Source organism: Mesocricetus auratus, unplaced genomic scaffold (assembly GCF_017639785.1).
Source record: "Mesocricetus auratus isolate SY011 unplaced genomic scaffold, BCM_Maur_2.0 Super-Scaffold_100043, whole genome shotgun sequence".
Lineage (NCBI taxonomy): Eukaryota > Metazoa > Chordata > Mammalia > Rodentia > Cricetidae > Mesocricetus > Mesocricetus auratus.
The window spans coordinates 1-12,106 of NW_024429220.1; the positions used below are offsets into that span (position 1 = coordinate 1).

Consider the following 12,106-nt stretch of genomic DNA (forward strand, 5'->3'; position numbering starts at 1 on the left):
AACACATACTGGAGAAAAACCCTGTATATGTGATCAGTGTGGTAAAGCCTTTTCTCGGCATAGTACTCTTCAAATGCATAAAAGAATAATACATACCAGAGATAAACCCTATGAATGTAATCAGTGTAGTAAAACTTTTGCACGTCATAGTCATCTTCAAGCGCATACAAGAGCACACACTGGAGAGAAACCCTATGGATGTAATCAGTGTGGTAAAGCCTTTTCTCATCACAGTTCTCTTCAGATGCATAAAAGAACACATACTGGAGAGAAACCCTATGAATGTGGTCAGTGTGGGAAAGCTTTTGCATGTCATAGTCATCTTCAAGTGCATAAAAGAACACATACTGGAGAGAAACCCTATGTATGTGATCAGTGTGGCAAAGCCTTTTCTCAGCACAGTACTCTTCAAATGCATAAAAGAACACATACTGGAGAAAAACCCTATGGATGTAATCAGTGTGGTAAAGCTTTCATATGTGACAGTCAACTTCAAAGGCATAAAAGAACACATTCAGCAGAGAAACCTGATGAATATAATAATTTTTTCTTAGCCTATGCACTTATCAGTAGTCTTTGAAATCATACTTCATTGAAACCCTATAAAAATAGTCAGTGTGGTAAAGTTTTACCCTTTATATATACAGGAGTAAAACTTTTTTGTGTTCAGTCAATCTATTCAAGCTTTTGCATATTACAATAGTCTTTGAGTACCTGAAAAGTGTAGAAAGGGCTTCTTATTATAAAAAATTTGGTAAGGTCTTTAGCTAACACATAATCAATTTCAAAACAGTATTTATTCTGTAGGAAAAAAATGAATGGTTTCAACAATCTGTTCAAGCATTATGCTATCTGTTTTTATATTGTTTGCACTAGCAAACTCATGAAAAAAAAACAATTTGTGAACCCTGTGTGTAGGGTAAGTGGGCCAGCTGAAGAAACACACACCGATCCTGCAAACAGCACCAGTGAAACACAGACTGTGGCCCTGAAACTTGAGCAAAAGAAACACACACTGCCCTTAAGCCAGAGCCAAAGAAACACTCTTTGCCCCTAATCCAGAGCCAGTCAAAGAAATGCTCTAGCCCTGAACCAGAGCCAAAATGTTAGAATGGACCAATGAAAGAAACACATCTTTTTCCTGAATCCAGAGCCAAGGAAATACATTCTACTTTTGACCAAGTAAGTGCAAACCAACTGATCACTGAGATTGAAACCAAGCAAATTGTGAGCATGAAGTCCAGCCAGTCTCTGGGACTGGTTAGGCACAGGCATTGAAATCCAACCAATTTCTACCCTGAAAATTTTATTCCTGGAAGATGTCCATCCCAAGAAGTCCTATGTAAGGCATGTGCTTGTTCAGTTGGCAGTTGCCTTTCCCACTCTGGCAAAGGCAGCCATTCCTTGCCAGCAAATCTCTGGAATGAATTTTGGGTGAAGACCTTACATGTGAGCTGATCAGAAACTTCCTTAGCAGGGCAGAGCAGAGAAACAATGAACACCTCTGTTGTCAAACTCCCTTAGGGGAACAGAGCAGAATGAGCAACCTAGTCCCAGAGCCCAAGCAGACTGATAGATTTCTGCAGTGGTTTCTGCTATAGTTGAATGAAGCAGAGTAGGAACAGTTTGGGGTGGAACTGAGGAAAAACATCCATCTCGCCAGGGAAACTCCCTTGGAGCAGAGCAGAGGGGCATGGATACCTCTTGGGAATCTCCCTGAGGGGAGTGGGGCAGGGCAGCAACAGACATCTCTGCTTGGAAACTCTTGCCTGTAGCTGTGATGGCTCTCTCTCAGAGAGGAGCAGGATTGCTATTCCCTGCAGGAGACCATCTCCCACTGGAACACAGCTTCATGCATAGGCTGGCATCTGCCAGTCAGGATTCCTTTCTCCTCACAACTGTAGGTATCCAATACCTATACTTCTAATCTGTAGGTATAGCCTGCCTCATGACAGTCAGGGTACGGTTCCTTCCAGAGCTGTAACACTTGCACCATGAATTTAAAGGATAATGTAACCCTTTAGATTTTATACTTCTCTTCAATTGCTTGAAATATCTAATTCAGGTGTAAAAGTTTAGGGATTTGTTTTAGTTTCTTATCTGTTCCTGTGATATAAGGTCTATGTCAACTTACAAGAATTTAATTTGGCCTTCCAAACATCATGCTCACTGGTACACCAGGGTCAGAAAGACCATTCTAGGCAAAGAACTTGCATCAAGATCAGGACTGAAGGACATGAATGTGGGTGGTGATTTAAGTCTGATCACCAGACATCATGGAGTCTGGCAAGATGGCTTCTCCCAAGAGCATGCCGAAAGGTGCACAGATGATGGCACAGATCCTGAAGGATATGGAGATTACAGGATATGAGCCGAGAGTTATAAATCAGATGTTGGAGTTTGCCTTCCGATGTGTAACCTCAATTCTAGATGATGCTAAAGTTTATTCAAGCCAAGCCAAGAAAGCTACTGTTGATGCAGATGATGTGCGATTGGCAATTCAGTGCCGTGCGGACCAGTCTTTCACCTCTCCTCCCCCGAGGGATTTATATTAGTGCCGTGCGGACCAGTCTTTCACTTCTCCTCCCCCAAGAGATTTTTATTAGGTATTGCAAGACAAAGACATCAAACCCCTTTGCCATTGATCAAGCCATACTCAGGTCCTAGAGCGCCACCCGATAGGTACTGTGTAACTATAGGCTTAAGTCTTTGCAAAAAAAGGCATCTACTCCTGCAGGAAGAATAACAGTTCCCTGGTTAAGTGTTGGTTCAGTTTCTAGGAGACCAAGTACTCCCACACTAGGCACACCAACTCCACAAACCATGTCTCAACTAAAGTATGCACTCCAGTGGCCCTCACAGGACAAAGGTTTACAGTCCAGATGCCTGCTTCTCAGTCCCCTGCTGTGAAAGCATCAATTCCTGCAACATCAGCAGTTCAGAATGTTCTGATTAATCCATCTGATTGGGTCCAAAAACATTCTTAACTACTACTAATACGGTGTACCAAAATACAGCCAATGAGTCAGCAAATGCGCCGAAAAGAAAATGTGAAAATTATGATGATATTGCTGCTGCTGCTGACTATGATAATTTGTAATCCAGTCTGGATGCTTGTAATATGTATACTTGGTCTTGAAGCCATTGTACTGAATTTACACAAGCATGTTAGATGTTTTAAAGCTGTATTTTAGAAAATGGTATTTAAGAAGTATACATACTATGCTTTTCAATTGAAATGTTCAGTTTTAATAGAACTGGTAATGGTTTCTCATCTACCTTTATGCATAAAAATAAAATTGTCATTTATCAGTTTGGAAAAAAAAGAATTTAATTTGGCATCTTGGTTCCAGAGGGATGCAGAATCACCATGAAAGTGGCATGGCAAGTAGTGTCAGAATGGAAGCTATAGCAGCAGGCTAAGAACTCACACCCTCCACCTGCAGCATTAAGCAGAGTGGGAACTGGAAATGGTGTTTGGATGCAAATTCTCAATGCCTACCCCCAGGGACATATTTCATCCAGAAGGGCATCATTTCCTAAATCTCCCCAAATGATACCATCAACTTAGACCTCAAGCCTATATGCTTGTTTTCAGTTACATATACCAATCCACAATGAAGAAAAACTCTGTAAGTAAGCTGTCAGATACCTCAACACCTGTGTTACAGGAATGAGTGGTTACAATAGAAAAACTTTCATGATTGAAAAATTGTTTAGTGTGTTATTTTAATTGTAATTATGTACTGTCAGTGCGTGATTGAGTGGGTATGTGAAGGTGCATTCTGGTTCCTGACAACATTAGATCCTTGCCAGTAGGACCAGGATGTATCCCTGGTGCATGAGCTAGCTTGTTGGGGCCCATTTCCTATGAGGGGATGCCGTGTCAGCCTTAATGCAGGGGGGAGTGGCAATGCTTTGGTGTGTATTGGGAAGGAAGGTTGGAACGCTGAAGGTCTGGTTTGTAGAAATTCTCAACTTGGCATTCCGCATTCAGTTACGTGTGACAAGGTTTGCAAACAGTTTAGAACTGGTATAAAGGAGGTAATGGGGGCTCATCCTTCAGAAATATTTGACTAGAGTGCATTTAGCTTCCTTCTACCACTAGCCACAATAGCACAATTCAGGGAAATTCAACCCCAGGGAGCAAAAGGAATTTCTGGGCTACAGAGGTTCCTTCAGTGTACATGGTGTTGTGCAGGTTAATAGGGCAGATTCCACATATTGTGCTATAACCCATGTGGCAGGATGCAGGATCTTTCAACGTGTGTGTGTGTGTGTGTGTGTGTGTGTGTGTGTATCAGTCAGACTGGGTTTGCTAGAAACTACAGTGGGTAATGAGGGAATGCATAACCATAGGAAATATTTCTGATCACCTCCATTTCCAGAGAGACCTCTAGAGTATGGGGCCTCTGTGTGTGGGAGAGACATCACTAGTAGCTGGAGGGTCAGAAATAGAGAAGTTTAGGGTTCACTTTGAGTTGCTTTTGCGAGATTTCTGAAGTCTTTATTTAATTTTTATACAGGCTCAATCATAGGTTCCATTAAGTTCACATTTTCCTGGTTGAGTTTTCTTAGGTCTTCTGATTTAAGTGTGACTATATTTCTTCTTTTGTTCTTGGCTTTTTCTCTGTATACCCTCATTTGTTCACAAATATTGTGCATATTCTTCATTTTTGTAGATTTATGTAAAGAACAAAATTATGTCAATGTGTACCAGTTTTTATTAATCCTGCTGAGAATTCTGTGTTTTTTCATGTGACACATAGCTTTGGAATCCGATTTACTGTTGTAATTTGTTGAAAAATTTCTATGGATAGTATTGAATTTATGCTGTAAATTGAACATACCCGACGTCTTCATGATGTTGAATACACATCATTTTTTTTATATTTTATTTTCCAGTTTAAATTTAGATAAGAAACGAGGTTGCTTCACAAGTCAGTTCAAGGTTCCTCTCCCATTCCCTCCCCTCCTCCCGTGCCCTCCCCCCAACCTCCCCGTTATCCCCTCATTCCCCCAGGGAGGGTGAGGCCCTCCATGGGGGTGTCCATAGTCTGGAATACACATCATTTTAATACTATTGTTTGCAAAAGCGTAAAGGGCTAAAAGAAACTATTCCAAGTAGTCTTTGTTTAGCAAACTACAAAAAATGTGTGAAAGTGAAACAAATCTGAAACATTGTATGAAGACAGAAAGAGGACTGCAATGTAGTTTACTCACACAGAATACATTGTTATGTTCACATAGAAGATAGCCTAGTATGTATTATTTAATTGAAAAAGCAAAGAGTGAAAGTAAAACTTGCTCCAGAATTTAACAGTGAATCTGAACATGACATGTTATTGTGCAGAAGCATACAAAGTAATCTCTGATAGCAGTAGGTTGGGATTTTACAACAGATATGAATTAAAATTTGTTAAAATCATGATGTATTTTAATCATTGATATAAAATTACCCACATTTACTCTATGTATTCTGAGGCTCTTGGACATATTACCTACACCCAAGCAATCATATTACTACAAACAAAAGAGTAAACAACGTTCTCCAGACATTCTTCTTCTATCCCTGTGTTCATGTGTATCTACAGTATACAGTGTTCTCGTAAATTGGCAGAATTGCAATGGAGCCCATAAAACTCAGTATATTATCCATGCAATAAAGATAAGTATTGAAAAGTATCAGAATTCTCATGGCCATTATAGTCATGGTTGCCTGAATAGGAAAATAACTTAAATTTTTATTTGTTGAGGACAAGCTTGTGGACTCAAGAGGACAGGTGAAGTGGAATGCCAATGCAATATGGAATATAATATTTATTTACCAGAATAAGAACTTACACACAAAGGATGGGGAGTCAGAAGTGTGGCCATCTTCCAGAGGAAGAGAGGAGAATCAGAGGAATTTGTTTCTCTTTCACTTCCTTTTATCCTAAATGTCCTTATTCCTGCCCTTAGGGTGGATAGCTTTGTGGGGCTCACCCCTACAGATGGTATTAATGAGTGAAGAAAACAGCAGTGTTTAAAAGATCTGGTCTGGCCTCTGGGGTCTTTAGGTTTAGGCTGGTCTCCAGTAGACCTATTATTGCTTGGGAACCTAGACCTGGCCTGTGTTCTAGTAAGGCTGTATTCTCATCGAGGTGTTGTCCTGGAATTGCTAGATCTGGCATGGCTTCTGGTAAAGCAGAAATCTTCCTAATTGTAAACCAAGATATGGAGCCAGGGATGATCAGGTCTGTGATTTTTGGGGCAGGCTTAAATGAGGTTAGTGGGTGGTGGTCATTGTCTTCCCTGGGGTTCCTAGGAGTAGCCTCACCTCCTGTAAGGCCACCAGAGCTATGCTGTCTGGTGTTGCTGGCCTGTTAGCTGGATGTGGGTGGTGTCTTACCTGTATAGTTCCTTGGACCTTCTTTATCTCTGAAATAGCCAAAAATATCTTCCAAAGCAATAGGCTGAGATTGGGTTTTAGTGTTGAGATGCACTGAAGTTGTTGGACAGACTTGAAGGAGTTTAGGAGTGTCTTCCCGGGGGTCATGAGAACCACGCTGGCCTCTAGAACAGCTGTGGGACCTTGTGTGGAGCCCAAGGTAGGGAGTGTAGTCAGGTTGCTGGGCGGGGTTTAAGGGGGATTATTAGGTAGTGATGGGTGTCTTACCTGGGGTCCCTCGATGTGACCTGGCCTCTGGTAAAGCTGAAGTCTTCTTCCCAACTTTTAGAGCAGGATATGGAACCAGCAGTGTGTGGTGGTGTGTTGTGTGCAGTCTGGAATATTTTGGCAGGCTTATGGAAGTTCTATGGGTGGTGAAAATGTGTGCCTGCATATCCAACATATTAATAGAAATGCATCAATTTCCCAGGGATCATTTGTTTACTCTTCCTTGTTTAATATGTCATTTTTGTTGTTGATGTCATGGCTAAACTGTGAAATCCTTAGTTTAGTGGATAAAAAGTACTCTGATGGCTGGGCAGGTCACTTAGCAAGTATTCTTGTTGGGCATAACCTGAATTCAGATAGCAACCCAAATTGGGAGTTTCCTAACCATCTGCTATTCCAGATCCAAGGGATCTGACACCCCCTTTTCTGGTGTGCCACCTATATACTCATAGGGGATATTCTCCCACACACCCAAATAGACCCATAACACTGGGGATAAACTTGTTTTCAAAAGTTCTTGTGACTTGCAAAGCAATTAGAGCAAAACCAGTTCCTTGGCATGGAATATAATACAAACCATAGAACGGCTGTGTAAAAATCTGTTGTCTTGCATTTTTTTCTAGAAGTTCTCACTCTGATGCAGACTTACATTCAATCATCAATGTGAGAAAACAAAATGGCTTCTAAATGATCATAAAAGACATCATTTTCTTTATCATGAGGCATGAAATATATATCGAAGTAAAAACATTTTCTACAGTGCTGAAACACAAGAATCCTTTAAGCAAAGCTCTTCCAATTTGGTGAATTAGCCATTCACTCCCATCCCATTTTCTCCTATTGGCAATGGAGAGAACTGGAGTATACAGGGTGAGTGCTGGCCAGTGATTTTTTTTTGTCATTGATTTTGATAGTGATCTTGTACTACTTGTTTAAAGGACGGTGTTATATTTATAGGTTTGTCTGGTGTCTCCTTTTATCATTAGTGTCATTTTTTCCTCTGGTTTTATTCATTGTAATCTAATTATATTGTTTTTCTTTGAAAATAATGGACCTCACCTACTTTTTATTCTGAAAAATTACTGATTTATGTTATGAGTTTCTTGAGTTTTTGTTGAATTGCAGACTATCTGTGGAGAAACAGTTTTAATTTTCTCCTCTTGATATTAAAGCCTTTGCTCTCCTTCGTTCTTGGCATCTGTGTTTTCCAGATTTTGCTACCATTGATTGGGATTTTGCTACTTTAGTTGTTTATATGATTAATACATTGATTTTTGATTTTTAAAATACTCTCATATATTGTCTTTGCTTCCTAGTTTGTTTAAACTGTCACAGGTTAAAGTCATCTGACCAAATCACACAGGTTGATTGCGATGACTGTGAGAGATTGGGTTGATTGACTGATGGGGGAAGGCTGTTCCATTGAGGATGGCAATATCCCTAAGGAAGTTGTATATGAGAGCTAGCTGAGCATGAGACAGTGACAAAATTAGAGAGAAAGCCAGCAAAATGTGTTTCCGTGGGGTGTTACCTTCAGTTGTTAGCTGTATCCTAAGCTCCCACAATGATGGACTCTGCTCTTGGCCTGTCAACCAAATAAACCTGTTCATTACCCAAGTTGCTTTTGGCTACAATATTTAATCACAGTCACAGAGAAGCAAGTTAGAATTTAAAAAATGGTACCTCCAAAGTAATTCTGTTGCTGCAAAGGCCTTGAGAATGTTGTCTTTTGAAGACTATGGAAGGTATGGAGCTCTACATTGCAAAAGCCGTAGAAAGGTGGACACAGCTCAGTTGGCTTTTCCTGTAGAATCTGGAATGTGTGATGTTCAATGGAAATCAATATAGTTGAGGTCAATGTCATGGGATTTCATTAATAAATAATCATTAAGAAAAAAAAAAGCCTAGAGGCCATTTGTGTGACATTTTGGCTCAAAATCTTTCTTGTACCGCACATGTCCCGTGAAATTGAGTGAGGCAGAATTAAAAAGCAATGGGATGATTTCTTAGACAAAATATTGGTTCTGTTGGATAGTTATTACTGATGAATCATTCAGGCCTCAAGAAAAAGAGCAAGAAGTGGGATGAGAAAATGCAAAGTCTGCGGTTTGCAGAGAAAAACTGCACTAGGTAGTCAGATGGCAGCAATAGCTGAAACAGGCAGGAATTTTTAAAAGTTAGTCATCTTCTTCTAGAAATGCTTTCTGCTCACGCTCAATATATTGAAGTACTGTTTAAGAAGAAAATGCAAGAGAAAATATTTAATATCTATTTTTAAAAATCTGTTTATTAGAGAGAAGATCTTATTTGTCCTGGCGCTGCTCTTGAAATTGTTACATCACTAAAGGCAACCTGGAAATCCTGAACTCCCAAGTGTTGAGATTTCAAGCATAAGTCATTATACTTGAATGTAGACTAAAAAATGTAACAACATTCAATACCTATATATAATGGAGTTGTCTCAAGAATCTGTCACCGGGCGGTGGTGGCACATACCTTTAATCCCAGCACTCGGGAAGCCGAGGCAGGCAGATCTCTGTGAGTTCGAGGCTGGGCTGGACCGACAGCCTCTGAAACAATACAGAGAAACCCTGTCTCGTGAACAACCAAAAAAAAAAATCTGTCAGCATCAGTTCAGTTCACTGTTAGTAAAACCCAGCATAATGGTAGCTCAAAACATTACCTTGGAGACCATTCACTGAGAGGCAGAGAGTATTTCTGCATTTTCAACACTACAGGTTCAGTTTCTGTATAATTCATGAACTGGTCAAGTAAATATTTTTATTTGAAGATAACACTAACAGCCATTTTACTTTCATTGGTATTGAGATCAATTCATTTTATAGAGGCTGGTGTTAATGTAGATAACATGAGTCATTGGTTAAATTATATTATCATCTATACAGATTACAGTTGGCCAAACATTGCTTATTATGTGTATATATGGTCTCTTGTACCTTGTTTATCTATAATTCATATAAATCTCATATGTGTGTAACAAATTCATGAATAGATGACATGAATGTTAATTGATTCAAATCAGATATATATACACACATATGTATATAGGTACAAATTCTGAATAATAATGCTTGTGACTATTTTACATATCTTCTCTGAAGGAAAGATCCTAATACTTAGTATGTGTGATACTAGCAAAATATCCTAAGGGTCATTCATAAGTTTATTGGGAGACAAACACAAATACATCTGGTCACCCATACTAGGGCTCTGATGACAGAGCAGAGAAACAAGCTTATCCAAGCATCATTTATGAGATAGTTTCTGTATCAGCATTACTTACAGTAACATAAGTGAGCTGTGCCTCACAGGAGCCCCTTACAGAAACATCCCTATACTATTCAGGATGGTTTATGAAGCTGGCATCTTTGCAATTCTCTGCTCCATTTAGAGGCAGATATTCCAGCTACCCTCTTCTTCACAACACCATTACCACTTATTTAACCTTGGAGAGATGCCTTGTGGCTGTTGCAACTTTCAGAAGCTTTCTGACAGAAGAGCCTCCCCCTTCTCTGCAGGAGAGGATGCCTCATCTTACAGCAAGCAAATATGTAGCAAGGTATCTGAGGGATACTCAGTCACAAAGCATAGCCTGAAGGATTTACTGGCTTGCTGAAAATGCACTCAAACAGAGTAGAATCTTCAAAAGGTGTAAATGTTACTCTGTGGAAAGTCAGAACTGTGCAGTACTCTGAGAAGGCCTTCTTCCAAAAATAAGTCTTCAAAGAAAATGATACAAAACCAGTTCCTGTTTTTTTAATTAATTTATTTTTTAATTTAAATTAGAAATAAGCTTTTGACATGTCAATCCCAGTTCCCTCTCCCCTCCTCCCCTACCCCCCACCAGTCCCCTATCACACCCCCTTTGTGCTCCCCAGGGAGGGTGAAGACTTCCATGGGGGAATCTTCAAAGTCTGTCATATCATTTGGAGCAGTGCCTAGGTCCTCCCCTGTGTGTCTAGGCTGAGAGAATATCTTCCCTCTATGTGGAATGGACTCCTAAAGTCCATTCATATACTAGGGATAAATACTGATCCACAACTAGATAACCCGTAGATTGCCCAGGCCTCCTAATTGACATCCATGTTCAGGGGGTCTGGGTCAGTCTATGCTGGTTTCCCAGCTATCAGTCTGGAGTTCATGAGCTCCTCCTTGTTCAAGTCAGCTGTTTCTGTGGGTTTCTCCAGCCTGGTCTTGACCCCTTTGCTCATCACTCCTCCATCTCTGTTCTTTACAAACACGTCCAGATTCGAATTAATTGTAATCCAAAGGCTGGAAGTGCTGCTTAGAATTGCATGTTTTCTACTAGAATTTAAGGTGAATCTGATGGTTTACAGATACACTAGGATTATATTGTGTAAAAGTCTTTAAGCAATTTTAGTGTATATAAAAGAAAATCTAATTTTATGTTTGAAAATAATCTGTGTTCATATAAAATAAATATAAAGAATACAAATAAATATTTTAAATAAAAATTAAAGGTTTCTGGATATTACTACTCAAAAATACATGTTCAGAACTAAACATTGTTCACATGAGATGAAACACAAATAGATGGGACATGAAAAACAATGTTCAACATCACAGTCATCACTGCTGCTTTGGACTTCATCTTGGAGCAGTCACAATGGCCAAGATCAATAAAGCAAATGACAGACAGCTCATGCTGCTGAGCATGTGCTGTAAGCAAGACACTCCTCCATGGATGGTGAGAGCCCAACCTTGTACAGCCACTATGGAAAGTAGTGAAACAGTTTCTCGGGAAGCCGGAAATACATCTCTCGATCCAGTTATACCACGCATGGGCATATACACCCTACTAGAGAGACACTTACTCATTCATTACTGTTGCACTTATTCATAGAACCAGAAATTTTAAACAGCCTAGATGTCCATCAGCTTATGAAAGATAAAGAAAATATGATACATTTACACATGGATTGTTCAGCTGTTTAAAAAAACTGAAATCATAAATTCACAAGCAAATGGATGGTGCTGGAAAAAAATCACCCTGAGTGAGGTAACCCAGACTCAAAAGGACAAATTTCGTACATATCTTCCATGTAGATGTTATCTTTTAAAACCTCCAATAAAGGCTACCTTGAATGCCCTTCCCCTATAATGAAATTGATGACTACCTTAAATGCCATGATACAGTCTTCACCCAGTAGCAGAAGGAAACAGAAGCAGAGATCCATTGCTAAACACTGAGCAGAACTCCTGGAATCCAGTTGTAGAGAGGGAGGAGCGATGAGCAAAGGGGTCAAGACCATGCTGGGGAAACCCACAGAAACAGCTGACCTGAGCAAATGGGAGCTCATGGACCCCAGTATGGACAGCTGGGGAATCAGCGTAAGACTGAAGCGGAACCCTGAACATGGGTTATCAGTTGGCGGGTCTGGGCAGTCTATGGGGCATCTGTCAGTG

At 39.9% G+C, this 12,106-nt stretch overlaps 1 pseudogene; it reads left to right on the plus strand.

The window, feature by feature from the left end:
* The first annotated feature begins 16 nt into the window (after positions 1 to 16).
* LOC121135845 lies at positions 17 to 8,275 on the plus strand (annotated as a pseudogene).
* Positions 8,276 to 12,106: the final 3,831 nt, after the last annotated feature.